Here is a 9,631-nt window from a genome sequence, read left to right as displayed (position 1 = left end):
CTGAGAGCCGAGCTGTAGTGATTGTCATCTCTCTTCTGGGTCTAGCCACCCAGCAAGTCTACCAGGCTCTGTGGTAATACTGGGGGTTGTCTTCACAGAGTCCTGTGATGTGAACCATCTATGGTTCTCTCAGCTGTGGATACCAGCTCCTGTTCCAGTGGAGGTGGCAGGGTGGTGAAATGGACTCTATGAGGGTTCTTAGCTTTTGTGGTTTAATGCTCTATTTTTTTGCTGGCTGGCCTTCTGCTGGGAGGTGGTGCTTTCCAGAGAGCATCTGCTGTGGTAGTATGAAGAGAAACTGGTGGTGGATGGGGCCCTGGAACTCTCAAAAGTATATGTCCTTTGTCTTCAGCTATCAAGGTGGGTAGGGAAGGACCACCAGGTGCGGGCAGGGCTAGGGATGTCTGAGCTCAGACTCTCCTTGGGTGGGTCTTGCTGCGGCTTCTGTGGGGGATGGGAGTGAGGTTCCCAGGTCAATGGAGTTATGTTCCTAGGAGGATTATGGCTGCCTCTGCTGAGTCACACAGGTTGTCAGGGAAGCGGGGGAAAGCTGGCAGTCACAAGCCTCACCCAGCTCCCACACAATCCAAAGGGCCAGTCTCATTCCCACTATGCCCCTGCTAATAGCACCGAGTCTGTTTCCAGGCAGTGGGTAAGCAGGGCTGAGAACTTGCCCCAGGCTACCTGCCTCCCAGCTGCAAAAGAAAAGGGCTTTAGTTCTTCCCGCACCTGTGGAGTCTGCACACAGGATTCACACCCTCCCCCAAGTTCTAATCAGGAGGCTCCTCAACTAGCTCAAATTGTTACACAGTTCATCTGGAGACTTTCTTCTCTCTGTGGCATTTTCTCTGCACCTCTGGCCACCCTCTCAAACGAGCCCTGTGATGCCAGGCAGCAATGGCCTGCTTAGGGACTCAGCAAGCTCCCAGGGCCTTTCCCACTGCTTCCTCTACCCCTGTATTTCACTTGGCTTTCTAAATTGACTCAGCTCCAGGTAAGGTCGAAATCTTCTCCCAAAAACTAGACCTTCAGTTTCCCTGGTGGTGGTGTGTGTTCAGGGGCGGAGGATCTCCCTTTCCCACTTCCGCAGTTTGGGTACTCACAGTATTTGGGGTGTCTCCCAGGTCTTGCAGGAGAAGTTCACTTCCTTCAGAGGGTCTGTGGGTCCTCACAGGATTCTTTACTTATTCCTGCAGTCATTCTGGAGCTAAAATTCACCATGCAAGCCTCCACATGCTGCTCTGTCCATCAGAGTCAGAGCTGCAATCTAGTCCTGCCTCCTCAGGGATGGAACTTGATTGATTAGGCATATGACAGGTACAGAATGAAAAAAGAATATAAAAATTTACAAATTCAGTTTAAAATTCTAATATAATTACATTGTATAAGCTTATAAGTGAGACTGTTTAAGAGTTTAGATAGTTCTACCTGAGTTACTTGAACAATTATAAAAGATCCCCTTAAACTGAATTATTATTTTATATAAGTTCAGTTTATAAGTATACTATTCTATCTGTAAATCTATATAATAGATATATATAATAGACTTACAGATAGAATAGTATACTTATGAACTGAATTTTAAGACATAAACCTAGGTATTGAGTTTTAAATTAATAAATTAAATATTAACTTAAAACCTAAGCTCTTGTAAGTAGTCTTTTATTTTGTGCTCACAGAATCTGCCCTCAGACATGAAAAAAAAATTACATGACACTATTGTTATCTACATTTAACAAACGAAGAAACTAACACTTAGAAAGGTTAAGAAGCCAGAATCAGCTCCATGAATGTCTGGCTCTAAAACCTGTGTCCCCACTGAACATATGGCTTCCTTGACTGACCAACCCCCTAAAGAGCCAGGTGACTTGGGATCAATTAAATAAAATTTTTCAAAGTAACTTTACCAAGGTCTGATTATATGTATTATAGATTGATTTTATAGCTAAGCAGTCAATTTCAGCTTAAGGAAAGATAATTTTTTCGCTCACGTAGCTGAAAAGTCTGGCCTCAGACATGGTAGCTACAGACTGTTGGCTCCATTCAGAGACAGGCTTTCTTTCCCTTTGTGGTACAAGACCACTGGAGCTATCCATCTGGGCTAAAGTATAGCTAAAACATGGACTGCCTCTCTTCTAATTGTTCTCACAAAAGAATCATTGCATCTCACTGATGAGTAGGTCATGGGTCCATTCTAGAACTAATCACTGTGACCAAGGGAAGGTGATGCTTTAATGGTCATGCCTGGGGTCAGAAGTTGACCCTTGGAGTTTGGGGTGGAATTAACTATACCATAAACATATGGACTGAGAGTAGGGAAGGAGCAATCTTCCTTGAAAAGGGTGATTGGATGGCAGGCAGCCAAAACAGAAGTCCAGTATAGTAGGCAACCTTACCTCTCTCACTTCAAAGTTCTTTGTATTACCTCACTATATCATTCATATTTACTGCTGACATTTACTCTTTCTTTTGGCCAAGAATCATGATACTACACTATAACTTAATTGTGTGTCCCTTATTTCTCCTGTGACTGCATGTTGAAGGCAAGGGATATCTGTCTTGCTTTTCTTCAGCAACCTACGTAAATTAGACGTAAATGCTTGTCTAAATGAATAAAACCTAGATTACAGGAGACTGGGTTTGTTACTTAAGAGAAGAAATGTTGGAAAAGTGTTTTTAGGGTTTTGTAGGTGGTAGCTCTGTAGTGTAAGGAGGAAAAGTCAAATTCACTAAACGCTTATTGATAACTTCTTTGTGTTGGGCTGATCTCTCTTGCGGACAGTGTTCCAGTGGCCCTCAAAGAGCAACCAGTCTAAGCCAGGTGTGGTGACTTGCACCTGTAGTCCCAGCTACTCGGGAGGCTGAGATGGGAGGATTGCTTGAGTCTGGGAGGCTGACGCTGCAGTGAGCCATGATTGTGCCATGCACTCCGGCCTGGGTGACAGAGCAAGACCCTGTCTTAAAAACAAACAAAAAACAAAGAGCAACTAGTCTAGAGGAAGAGACTGGATGAAGGGTATTGGTTACTGTCATTTGGTTTTGGCCTAGATCTAGGTTATTATGGATTGCCTAGAGCCTTGGTAATAGATTGAGTCCTGGAGAAGGTTTGGGTTGCCATATATGACGTTGGTTGGGTTAAAGGTTCTTATTTTTCATTTATTGAGCATCCCTGTCAAATTCTTGACACTTAGAGCCTGGGGCATGGGAATAAGCAGGTCAGAAGACTCCCAGGATAGGCCCAGGTCAGGGTTATACCCATTACTCTGTTAACAGTGTGAGGAACCTACCTAAAAATAGAGATTGAGATACTCACCAAAGCACAGACATAGGGGTAGGCTGGGATAAAGCAGAGACCCATGCTGCCAGGCACCCAGTGAAACAGTGCATTTTCCCAAAGACAGCATGACTCCTGAGGTGGAAGCATTACTGCCCAGTTTCAGAGGGAAGCTGTGAGGGGTGTCTTGGCTTGAGACTCAGTTTAGTAGAATTGCTCATACTTTTTACTTGGGCTGTGCAGAGGAAAGACATCTATAAAATATTGCACTCATTTGGAGAACCTGACTGTGGTCATTTTGAAGCCAAGGCTTGCTTAGAAAGTGTGGAAATTAATAAAGTAAAGGAAATTGATAAAGATCTGCACAGGGGTTTCCTCTGCCCAATCCTCCCACCTTCCCCTTCAAACTTAAACTCGAGCCTGCTGCTCTCCGGCCTAGCATTGCTCTTGCCATGGCTGTCAGTGATGCTGACATGCAAAAGCAGATAAAGCATATGATGGCTTTCATTGAATACGAAGCCAATGAGAAAGCAGAAGAAATAGATGCAAAGGTAGAAGAAGAATTCAACATAGAGAAAGGTCAGCTTGTGGAAACCCAAAGACTAAAGATTATGGAATATCATGAGAAGAAAGAGAAACAGATTGAGTAGCAGAAGAAAATTCAGATATCCAATTTGATGAATCAAGCAAGGCTCAAAGTCCTCAGAGCGAGAGATGACCTTATCACAGACCTACTAAATGAAGCAAAACAGAGACTCAGCAAGGTGGTAAAAGATACAACCAGGTACCAAGTGCTGCTAGATGGACTGGTTCTCCAGGGTTTGTACCAGTTGCTGGAGCACCGAATGATTGTTCGTTGCAGGAAACAAGACCTTCCTCTGGTAAAGGCTGCGGTGCAAAAGGCAATCCCTATGTACAAAATTGCCACCAAAAACAATGTTGATGTCCAAATCGACCAGGAGTCCTACCTGCCTGAGGACATAGCTGGTGGAGTTGAGATCTATAATGGGAAACATAAAATAAAGGTTTCCAAAACCCCAGAAAGCCGGCTGGATCTCATAGCCCAGCAGATGATGCTAGAAGTCCAGGGAGCCTTGTTTGGTGCAAAAGCCAACAGGAAATTTTTGGACTAAGCCTTCAGGAGGTGGAGCACATTCTCAGCTCTCCTGCTGTGATGTGGAAGATTCTGATATTTGAAGAAACGCGAATGTTTCTGTAGCTTCCTCTTTACTGCCCCAATATTGCTTTGCATTTATCAGTGATGCCCCTCTGACACAAATGCCTTGCCTAATTATTCACAATGGTGGGAAGCTTCATGTAATATGATCAGGACCCACCTCCAGTTCATCTGAAAGTAACACAGCGTCCAGTTGGTTCTGCAGCACTAGGGGAGGGGGCAGATGGTGGTTGCATGGGCTTCCTGGGTCTCGGCTCTCCATCTGGCCTAGAGGTGATGTGTTTGGTGTTCCTAGCCCTGCAGTCTCCACTCTTGAGGCTTAAGACGCATGTGGCACACCACTCCTTCCAGCAGTAGTCGCTTCACTGTTACCTGTTTAGGCCTAGAAGTTTTCTCTCATCTGTAAATGTGATTTAAAATCTAAGCCATGAATATGCTTTATTTATTAAAAGAGTTATGTGGATTTTTAAACAATGTGGAAATTATGTTCATGTTGTACTGTCATCAAAGATAAAAATGTTTAAAAAAAAAAAACAAGTATAATTTAAAAAAATTTTTTAAAAATGAAAGGAGCAGAGCCGGAAGAGGAACCATGCAGACTCCAGGAAAGAACAGCTCATGTTGCCTTTCCCTCCTACCTCCCTGGAGGGAGGAGATAGCAAGGGAAGATAGCCACTGTGACACTCCTTTCTCAGCATATGTGGGTCTGAGGTAAAGGTGGAGGCGGACTTCTGGGAGTGAAGAGGGAATAGCCTACCCTCCTGGCCAAACACAAACCCTGATGCTATTATATCTGGGCTCAGGACAGCTGTCCATTTCTCACCACTTCTATTAGGGTTTTCAAGAGAAACATAATGAACCTCTATTAGGGTTTTCAAGAGAAACAGAACAAATAGATTATATATTTGTTCTGTTTCTCTCGAAAACCCTAATAGAGGTTCATTATGGAAATTGGCTCACATGATTGCAGAGGCCAAGAAGTCCCACATTATGCTCTCTGCATGCTAAAGAACTAGAAAAGCAAGTGGTGCAATTCAGTCCAAATTCAAAGGCCTGAGAATGAGGGTAGCTGATGATATTACTACCAGTCCAAGGCTGAAGGCCTGAGAACTGGAAGAAGGTGGGGGAGTGGTGCAGGGAACTGCTGGTGTAAGTCCTGGAGTGTGAAGGCCTGAGAATCAAGAACCCTGATGTTCAAGGGCAAAAGAAGATGGATGTCATAGCTCAAGAAGGGAAAGAGAAAACTTTCTTCCTCCTTTTTTTTTTTTTTTTTTGAGACAGAGTCTCACTCTGTTGCCCAGGCTGGAGTGCGGTGATGCAGTTTCGGCTCACTGCAACCTCCACCTCCCAGGCTGAAGCGATTCTCCTGCCTCAGCCTCCTGAGTAGTTGGGATTACTGGCGCCTGCCACCATGCCTAGATTTTTTTTGTATTTTCAGTAGAGACAGGGTTTCACCAGTTGGCCAGGCTGATCTCAAACTCCCGACCTCATGATCTGCCCACCTCGGCCTCCCAAAGCACTAGGATTACAGGCGTGAGCCACTGCGCCCAGCCACCTTTTGGTTTTACTCAGGTGGACCCTTAATGGATTACATGATAACTGCTCACACTAGTGTCAGTGGATCTTTTTTACTCAGTCTGCTGATTCAAATGCGAATTTCCTCTGGGAACACCAGCATAGACTCACACAGAAATAATGTTTGACTAGCTATCTGGGCATCCCTTAACCCAATCAAGTTGACATATAAAATTAACCATCACAAGTCTGCCCCTTGTGAACTTGGCATCCATATGTATCTCCTTAAACCATAGTTAGTCTCCAAATAATGACAATAACAAGGTCATAATTCCACTTAACATGATACAACTATCCTGCATACAACAAAAAATGCAGTAATCCCTTTTCCAGAAGAGGAGGTAAAGTCTGTGAGTGATGTGTAGTCTTCTGATATCCCATACTTAAAATACTAAGATGTCTTTAAAGTATTAACAATACTAGTACTTAGAATACTAGTATAAAGTCAATACATCTTATGTTACATGATAAGGGATAAGAAAGGAAAGAAAACAAAGATATTTGTTTAATATATGTGTACATACACACATTCTTTAAAAAAATAGGGATGAAATATTCATGACAATTACAGTCTTCTTTTCTGTAACTGATGACATGGCTGTAGCTCATACTTACAACTACCATCTTCAGCTACCCATCCTGTATTCCCTTTGCCTTCAGCAAGAACCTCAGCTGGTTATGCTTCTTAACCTAGAAGGCCAAGGTTGGTTTGAGGGTGGAGGGGAGGTAAACCAAACCTTCATTCCTAAAGGTCTGGGCCATTCATAGTCTTGCCTGGTTTGGGTTATAGTTTTCCATTGACTTTAACCACAGGGCATGGTAATACTGAGACACCCTAAGAGATCTCCTGTGTTCCAGACATATTCTTTTTTACCTCTTTTATGTCAGATTTCCCCACGGTAGTCTGGATCAATTACCCCAGCCAACACCATAACTCCCTTATTGGCCTGTTGACTCAGAGGCATAAGGAGCCCAAAGTGGTTGGATGGCAGTCTTAACTTCTAGTTCAATGGAATTTAGTTCAATTGTGTCTTCTGGTGGAAGCAGTCCTCCCTCTGGATCCAGCAGAGCATACCTTTGTAGAAACAGGAAGCAAAATTTTTGTTAGTAGGTCACTAGGGAATTAGTGTGTGTGGTGCCCTTCCCATTTCTACCCCTTCATTCCTGGACCTATAAATCCTGACTATGGGAGAAACAGTACTGTATGTTGGACATTGATTCAGAACACATACAGCCTTCTGGAGAACCTTTGCTTCTGCCTTGCAAAGTATTGTCACTTAGCTGGTTCTGCAAGTGAGTCTTCAAAAGGCCATTCCACTATTCTATCAAGCCAGCTGCTTCAGGTTGTGGGGAACACGACAAAACCAATGAATTCCATGAACATGGGCCCACTGTTGCATTTCTTTGGCTGTGAGGTGAGTTTCCTGGACAGAAACAATGCTGCGTAGAATGCCACAATGGTGGATAAGGAAAGATGTAAGTCCCTGAATGGTAGCTGACAGAAGCATTGCATGCAGGGAAGGCAAATCTGTATCCAGAGTAAATGTCTATTCCAGTAAGGACAAAATGTTGCTCCTTTCATAATGGAAATGGTCCATTATAATCAACCTGCCACCAGGTAGCTGGCTGATCATCCTGGGGAATGGTCCTATATCGGGGGCTCAGTGTTGGTCTCTGCTCTTGACAGATTGAGCTCAGAAGTGGCTATCGGCAGGCTGACCTTGGTGAGTGGAGGTCCATGCTGCTAAGCCTACACATAACCTCCCTCCCTGTCACTATAGCCACTTTGTTCATGAGCCCATTGGGTGTTGACATGGGTGGCTGGGGAAAGAGGCTGATTGATATCCACAAAATGGATCACCTTCTTCACTCAGTTATTAAGATCCTTCTCTGCTGAGGTCATCCTTTGGTGATCATTCATATGGAACACAAATATCTTCATGTCTTTTGCCCATTCAGAGCAGTCTTTCCATATACTCCTTCCCCAAATTTCTTTGTCACCAATATTCCAACCATGCTCCTTCCCAGTCCCTGGCCGTGCCAAACCATTGGCTATAGCCCACGAATCAATATATTATCGCACATCTGGCCATTTCTGCTTCCAAGCAAAGTGTAGAACCAAGTACACTGCCTGTCATTCTAACACTGGGAAGATTCCCTTTCAGCACTGTCCTTCAAGGATGTCCCAGAGAGGGGCTGTAGTGCTGTACCTGTCCACTTTCAAGTGGTGCCTGCATATTGTACAGAACCGTCTTTAAACCAGGCCCAAACCTTCTCTTTCTCTGTCAACTGATCACAGGGAACTCCCCATGAGCCCATAGGTACAGGTTGAGAGAGAGTAAGAAAGCAGTGTAGTAAGAATGACCATGGGCATTTGGGCCACTTATTCATGTAACTTACTAGTGCCTTTAGGGATTGCTCTGGACTTACTGCATATATAACACTTCTATTTGATGACGGGGAGCTGCTATGCACATCCAACTTTATGGCTTGGTGAGTCGGATAACACCTCATCCATGATGGGCAGCTCAGGTAACATGGTAACTTGGTGGCCTATGGTCAGGTGTTTAGTTTCTACTAAGGCACAGTAGCAGGCTAAGAGCTGTCTCTCAAAAGAATAGCACTGTGTAATGTTTCAGTCAATGATGGACCGCATATACTGCTGTGGCTCCATAAAATCATAAAACTGTATTTTGTACTGTACTTTTCTATGTTTAGATACGTGAATACTTACCATTGTGTTGCAGTTGCCTACAGTATTTAGTACAGTAACATGCTGTACAGGTTTATAGCCTAGGTGCAATAGTCTAGTTGTAGAGTAGGCTATAATATCTAGGTTTGCGTAAGTAAACTCTATGATATTTGCACAATGGCAAAATCGCCTAACAACACGTTTCTCAGAACATATCCCTGTCATTAAGCGACTCATGACTGTAGTTATCTGCCAATAATGGAGGGCCTTGCTCCAAAATCCCAAAGGCCTACACTGTGATTCATCTATGCAAGCCTGCTAAATAGGCTCCCAATGGCATCCCTATCTGCCATAGACTCACCAAGCACCATAGGATCTGCTGGATCATATGGGCCAAGTGGCAGAGCAGTTCGCACAGCAGGCTGAACCTATTGTAGAGTCTTCTTTTGTTCTGGGCCTCATTTAAAACTAGCAACTTTTTGGGTCGCTTTGTAAATGGACCATTTTGGAGGCAAAATCCAAAATTCAAAGAGGCCCACAAGGTATTGTGCCTCTTTCTTGGTTGTAGGAGGGGCCAAATGCTACAACTTATTTTTTACCTTAGAAGGGATATGTCCCACACCACTAGCCCTCTAGAAATTCCACTGCGTAGAAGGCTCCTGAATTTTAGTGGCATTTATTTCCCACCCTCTGACATGCAAATGTCTTACCACTAAGTCTCAAGTATACTTGTTGCTCACTAGGTCCAATTAGCATAACGTCATCTATGTAATGGAAGAGTGCGATATCTTGTAGAATGAAAAAATGATCAAGATCCCTGAAAACTAAATTATGGCAGGACTGCGAGTTGATGTACCCCTGAGGTAGGATGGTGAAGGTATATTTCTGATCTTCCAGCCAGAAGAAAATAGTT

General features: G+C 43.7%; 1 pseudogene; it reads left to right on the top strand.

Annotated features, from left to right (window-relative positions):
* The first annotated feature begins 3,726 nt into the window (after positions 1-3,726).
* On the top strand, positions 3,727-4,474 carry LOC101145474 (V-type proton ATPase subunit E 1-like; annotated as a pseudogene).
* The last annotated feature ends 5,157 nt before the right edge of the window (positions 4,475-9,631 follow it).

The sequence above is a fragment of the Gorilla gorilla genome, chromosome 1, assembly GCF_029281585.2.
Source record: "Gorilla gorilla gorilla isolate KB3781 chromosome 1, NHGRI_mGorGor1-v2.1_pri, whole genome shotgun sequence".
NCBI classification, from domain to species: domain Eukaryota; kingdom Metazoa; phylum Chordata; class Mammalia; order Primates; family Hominidae; genus Gorilla; species Gorilla gorilla.
The sequence above is the reverse complement of the archived record's forward strand: the minus strand, read 5'-3'. Positions and strand labels throughout refer to the sequence as shown.